General features: G+C 41.0%; 1 pseudogene; it reads left to right on the forward strand.

The window, feature by feature from the left end:
- The first annotated feature begins 575 nt into the window (after positions 1-575).
- LOC114209937 (RNA-binding motif, single-stranded-interacting protein 1 pseudogene) lies at positions 576-1,804 on the forward strand (annotated as a pseudogene).
- Positions 1,805-6,984: the final 5,180 nt, after the last annotated feature.

Genomic DNA, 6,984 nt, shown 5'->3' on the forward strand with positions numbered 1-6,984 from the left:
TAACAGTTTATATATCCATGGAACATTTGATCAAACTAGGAAATTAACCTTAATATATTACTATGAATTAAACTACAGACTTTGGGGCGCCTGGGTGGCTCAGTCGGTTAAGCATCTGCCTTCGGCTCAGGTCATGATCCCGGGGTCCTGGGATCAAGCCCCGCATGGGGCTCCCTGCTCGGCGGGGAGCCTGCTTCTCCCTCTCCCTCTCCCCCTGCTTGTGTTCCCTCTCTCGCTGTGTCTCTCTCTGTCAAATAAATAAATAAAATCTTAAAAAAAAATAAACTGCAGTCTTCATTCCAGTTTCACCTTTCTTCCGCTGATGTCCTTCCTCCATCCCGAGGCCAGTCCAGGGCACCACACCAGGTTTAATCATCCTGTTTCTAGTCTCCTCTCATCTATGAAAGTTTCTTAGCCTTTCTTGTTTTTTATGACCTTGACACTTTTGAGGAGTACTAGTCAGATATTTGTGGAATGACCCTCAGTTTCAATCTGTCTGATGTTTTCTCATGATTTGGGGAAGAATTCTTCAGAGGTGACACGCCCCATTCATTGCATTACATGGTGAGGACATGATGTCAAAATTGCATATCACAGCGAACCTCTATATCCGGGGACGGCCTCACAACACCACAGACCAGGACCTTGTGAAGCTGTGCTAGCTATCTGGGAAAATAGTCTCCACAAAGGCAATTTTGGGTAAGACAACAAACAAATGCAAAGGTTATGGTTTTGTCGACTTCGACAGTCCTGCAGCAGCCCAGAAAGCTGTGTCTGCCCTGAAGGCTAGTGGGGTTCAAGCTTAAATGGCAAAGCAACAGGAACAAGACCCTACTAACCTATATATTTCTAATTTGCCACTGTCCATGGATGAGCAAGAACTTGAAAATATGCTCTGACCATTTGGACAAGTTATTTCTACAAGGATACTACATGATTCCAGTGGTACAAGTCGTGGTGTTGGCTTTGCTAGGATGGCATCGACAGATAAGTGTGAAGCCGTTATTGGTCATTTTAATGGAAAACTCATTAAGACACCACCTGGAGTTTCTGCTCCTACAGAACCTTTATTGTGTAAGTTTGCGGTCTCAGAGGACAGAAGAAGAGGCAGAACCCAAACAAACACATCCCTAATGGAAGACCGTGGCATAGAGAAGGAGAAGTGAGACTTGCTGGAATGACATTTACTTATGACCCAACCACAGCTGCTATACAGAACAGATTTTTTCCTTCACCATACAGTATTGCTACAAACCGAATGATCACTCAAACTTCTCTTACACCCTATATTGCATCTCCTGTATCTGCCTACCAGGGGCAAAGTCCTTCTTGGATGCAACCTCAACCGTATATCCTACAGCACCCCAGGGCCGTGTTAACTCCCTCGATGAGCACACCATGTCACTATAGCCAGCATCTATGATCAGCCCTCTGGCTCAGCAGATGAGTCATCTGTCACTAGGCAGCACCAGAACATACATGCCTGCAACATCAGCCACGCAAGGAGCTTATTTGCCGCAGAATACACATGTGCAGACCACGACGGTTCCCGTTGAGGAAGCGAGTGGTCAGCAGCAGGTGGCTGTCGAGACGTCTAATGACCATTCACCATATACCTTTCAACCTAATAAGTAACTGTGAGATGTACAGAAGGGCGTTCTTACAGGAAGAAGGGTGTGAAGGCTGAAAAATCTTGGATTTTTCTGATCTATTGTGCTTTAGGAAATTACTGACAGTTTTGCACAGGTTCTTGAAAATGTTATTTATAATGAAATCAACTAAAACTATTTTTGCTGTAAGTTCTATAAGGTGCATAAAACCCTTAAATTCGTCTAGTAGCTGTTCCCCCAAGCAAAAAAAAAAGTAAACAAAAAAGACTGTTATCAAATGTTACGATGCAAAAAAGAAAAGAAAAAGAAAACTTCAATTTTCTGGGTATTCACAAAGACCATGAAGACTTATCCAAGTACATGACCGGATTTTTGTGGTTTTTGTCCATTTTGTGTTTAATTTGCGTTTTCTTCCGCTGTATGCAATGGGCTCTGACATTGAAGTAGTCCGACTTTCCCATGGTGTTCCGTGCTTGCCAGTGTGAGTGTCGCTGTATTCAGTGTTGCCCTCCGCGTCTCTCTTCTTAGCTTTTCCATTTTTCTTTCAGCGTAGTGTGAAGTGTCTTCTCCTTTTCTATGAATTCCAGTTTGCCTTAACTCCTTTGATGCTGTAGCTGTTTCAGTACAAGTTAGTTCCAACTAATGATGTAGAATGCTTGGACCAGGTGAGCTGGTCTGTTACGCCTTGTAAAACAGCAACATAGAGCTTTTAAAAGGTAGTCAATAAAAGTTGCTGAGATTTTTGGCTTTAAAAAAAATGCTTATCACTAGTGAGGTCAAGACTGCTCACACTGTTGAGGTGCCATCTGTCAGGATTCTCCATGAGGTGGAGACAACTTTTCCCCTCTTCTAATGAATTGTCATGTTCTTGAAATAAACTTAGAGTGTTTCAGTTTCACAAGAAACTTGCAAGTCAGGGCAATTCATTAGGAGAGAGCTGCTAAGTCTAGCCTGCACAGAAGGAATCAAGCTCCACCACCAACCACCCGCACCGCCCCCCACCATTCCCAGGACAGGGAAGTAGCGTCTACATGTATTATTTGGAACCCTTTAAGAAAGATTTGCCTCTTCTCCTTTATTTATGTATTTATTTATTTATTCAATCAGTTATTTATATTAGAACGGAACCAGGTTTTTGTTTTGTTTTTCAAGTTTTAATCCAATTCCAATGTGGCTTTTTTTTTTTCCTCAAATCATTCCACCTCTGGCCATTTCAGGCTCTTTCAAGTTGGCTCCTATGTCCTTTTGACATGCTTCCTCTTTAAAAAAAAAAAAAAAATGCATTTCCTTTCATTCTGACATCACAAATGCCCCAGGTTCACCTTGGATTTTCCCTGACCCAGGACTGAAATCAAACATTTCTTCAAGGAGGCTTGGTTCTTTTGTTGGAAAATGACATCTGGAAACCAAGATCTAGGTGCTGGGTATGATTGTTGCTGCTGGAGTTTTACTGCTTCTATGCCCTCTCTAAGGATAGATCAGGGAAATATAAACATGTATACTAAGCATATACACACATATTTATAATTATTTCTGTATTTATCTGTCTAAATAATAAACTAAATGTGAGTTTGAACTGATGTTTCCAATGCTAATTCCGCACTACAGAGCTTATTCTAGCCTTTCCTGCTTATTTATAACTTCCATCCCTGACAGTGGGAAACCTTCCCTTTATCTACACTTTATTTACATATTCATTTAGCCCTTATGTGCTTATAGAGTTACAAAATTACTAACCCATAACCCTGTGAGAAATGAATTTACCAGCCAGAGCAGAGTGTTTATGTATAGTTCTTTTTGTTTTCAGCCTTACCGTATCTAGTAAAAACATTATTTTCTAAAGTTACTTAAGTCAGCTTCTTTTTTACCCCATCAGTTTGTTTTTGAATAGTATTTTTGCCTTGTGACTTAAGTCACACACGCTCAGTACAGAAAATAAGAGCTAGCAAAAAGAAGAAAATTTAACTCATCCCAATGCCATGGGTCAGCAATAACAAGATAAGCACTACTCATATTTTGTGGTGGTGTGTGTGTGGTCCTTTGTGTTATTTTTACTAAGAGTGAGATTATTCCTTATATTCTGTTGTATGATTGTTCTCCCACCTAATGCTACAGATCTTTAAAGAACCATAGGTTTGTAAACAGAGGCATCTCCTGATAAGATGCATATTTGGAAAGACCATCCTGGTGACATAAAGAGAATACAGTGGAGGTGAAGGGAAGGAGGGAGATATTGCAATCGGACATATCAGCTAAGCAGATAGAATTATCTGTGATTATATGTGACATATTTAAAAGAATAACAATGGGAAGAGAGGAGAGTAGATGAATTTGAGAGGCATTTCAAGATAGACTTGCCAAGATTTTGGTGGACGATTGGCTACTGGAGTAACGTAGAGGAGGAGGTAAAGAACTCTGACATTTTAAGATGAATAGATCATCAACAGTGATGACATTTACCCATGTCCATATAGACTACAAAGCAAAGGACGGATCTTACAGAGAAGATGATAGTTTTCTTTTTGTACATGTTGAATTTAAGGTGCTTCGGTTCTTCCAGCTGGAGCAGTTCAAGGTCAGCTGGATGTTTGTGTCTGGTGGTCAGATAAGAGGATCAAGCAGGAGGCTCGAACTTGTAGAACTTGTAGAAAAAAAATGATAGACTTCTTGCCAAGAGAGTGGGAGAAATCACTCAGGGTGATTTGTAAAGATGAAGAAGGGAACAACAAATACAATGAGAAATTTAGATACCATTTAGGTTTGGGGCAGGGGAAGAGGAATCATTAAAAGGGACATGGGGGGGAAAAGTAGTCCAAGAGCTAAGAAGAGAACCAAAAGCGGGTAGTGTCTAGAAAGTAAAGAGGGGAAGAGTTCAGAAAATGGAGTGGCCAACCATCTTCGTGCTGCAGTCACGAAGATGAAGAGGCTTCCAAGGACTGAAAGAGGTAAGGACATTGAGGTAACACACGTCAACTCTCTTTCCAAGAATGTGAAAGTGAAAAAAACCAGAACCGCAGTGTGGTCTCTTGAGAAGTTAGAGTAGATGAGAGGCATTGTTTCCTCTCTTTCTCGCCTTATTTAGGACTGGGGAGACTGACAGTCTCAGGGGTTGGAGGTGAGAAGTCTCAGAGGTCTGACTGGGCGAGTTGGGTCTCCTGACATTTAAGTTACCTTTATAGCCCTAAGGCTTAGCGAGGAATTATTGCAAAATGTGAAGAGTGGAAATTCTTTGTGTGGGTTAGGTGAGGGCAGAAAATATTGTGAGCCTTCGTGTGTTACACACAGAGAATGCAAGAAGAAATAATAGAGAAGGTCATTTATTTAAAATTTGAGGGAGCTGTTGTCATACACATTTAAAGCAACAGTTAAAAAATCTGGTGTTACATGAAGAAAACCATAATAATACAACTTTGTGCTTTTTATCCATTATATGGTTTTTTAACTCAATCAATCTGTAATGCTCAAGTGGTTCAAGAACAGTAATACAATGTGTTTCCTGAGGGTTTCAGATTTGCAATGACCTTTAGTATGGACGAAACTCCAGCTAACCACATAATACTGTGAGAAACCTCTAAGCTTCAAGAGAAAAATCTACATTCATTCCACACGTGGGAGTAAATGTTTTGGACTCCTCTAAGCAAACAACTTCAACTTATATATTTATGTTAGATGTTATAGAAGAATGTGGTGAAAACATAAACAACACTGAACTGAAAAATGAGCTGTTTATTTATTGAATGGCTCTTTTTAAAAAGTAATGATAATGTGAGTCACAGAAGTTAACTGCTCCCTTTTGTAATACAGCCTGGAATTTCTTTTGAAGTGAACAAAGATACAATTATTTACATGTAAAATAAAAAGGCTTTTTCAATTTTTAAAATTAAGATAAGAACACTGATTTAAGCCAAACTTTGAATACAGATAGAAGTTCTATTCTGCTCGGTACTTAACTACCACACTATACTATACTCACTACGAAGTAAGTATGTTCTGTAGAAGAGCCTTTACTTAGAGGAGTGGGAAATAGAGCATTGAAGTCCCCATCCCACTTCTGTTGCCAAATGGCAAGTCATTTGCCTTCTCTGGATTTTGGTTGGAGATTTGCAGCTTCTTTGATTCCAGTCTCCTATACCAAATGTGTAAATCCATTCTTATCTCTGGAAAGGAGAGAGATAAAATCTGATGAGGAAACTAAGGCAAAAAGAAATGCATTGACTTAGTGAAGACAAAGAACAAAGACATCAAATGAACCAGAAGTAAAATAAAAATTCAGTTCATACCAGCAGAGTACCGTGGCTGACAGCGAGGTTCTGGATAGGCTCAAGTACAATCTTTGTTACTTACTAGCAGGAACCCTGGGGTGAGTTACTTAATATCCCCATCCTAAAAATGGGCTAATAGTAGACCTTACTGCTTAGGCTTTTTGTGAGGATTGAAGAAGTTAATACAAGAAAAATATTTACAACAGTGCCTGATACACATGAAGACTCAAGAAATGTTAGTTGTTCATAGTATTTGCACTAACCTCTTCATATTTAACTGTCAATGGTTTAAACTTGTTAGTCAAACATGGTAATAGATTGAACCACTGATCAAAAAGCCACCAACCAGGTTTTAAGTGGCCTGAAAATTATACAATTTGGGAGGCCTCTTTAAGAAACAGGGCACAGAATTACAAAGTATGAATGCAGCAGAGCACCCGTCAGAGCCCAGGCTTTTGGGGAGCCTGATGCTCCCCCTGGCCCTCTCCCCTCTGCCATTGGGTAGAATGTAGCATGTTGCCATGACCTGGAAACTCTCTAGGTACCCCTGTTGTAAAAGAGAACAAATAAAGGATTCTCCCACAAACTAGCCTCAGTGTCGTCCTGACTCCACTGAGAAGTTCTTGGATCCCGTAGGACTCAAGGCTGAGAGACTCACAGAATGTTTGAAGTTGGAAGAGACCAACTCGATGTTTTTCTTATTAAAGCATGCCTTACGTGCAGGCCCAGAGGCCAGCTCCGTAACTGCCGGGTCCTGAGATCCAGCAGGAGCAGATGAGAGCTGTAAGACTGCCAAAAAGCAGGGCCCCAAGCAGCTGCGTGTGGTGCGTGTTCAGAGCCAGCGTTCTGGGACTGTGCCCCGGGAGGGCTCAAGTTACCCAACGCCTGGGTGAAGTTAGCCGTTACTTATTCCAAAAGAACAGAGCTGGGGAAGGAAAAGGAAGAAGATAAGAGTAAAAGAAAGAAAGCAAAAGATATTTCCTGTCTGTCCTCTGAAAGGCAGTGAGGCATTTTCCCTAATGGCTTCCTTCTGACAGGACAAGCAAGGCTCTCTTGAGGACTCCACCAGCAGGCAGGGAATAGAGAGCCAGCCCAGTGGAGAGCAGGAGCTT

This window comes from Eumetopias jubatus, unplaced genomic scaffold, assembly GCF_037043125.1.
Source record: "Eumetopias jubatus isolate StellerSeaLion01/CBP00866 unplaced genomic scaffold, mEumJub1_p1.0 scaffold_6, whole genome shotgun sequence".
In the NCBI taxonomy this organism is placed as follows: domain Eukaryota; kingdom Metazoa; phylum Chordata; class Mammalia; order Carnivora; family Otariidae; genus Eumetopias; species Eumetopias jubatus.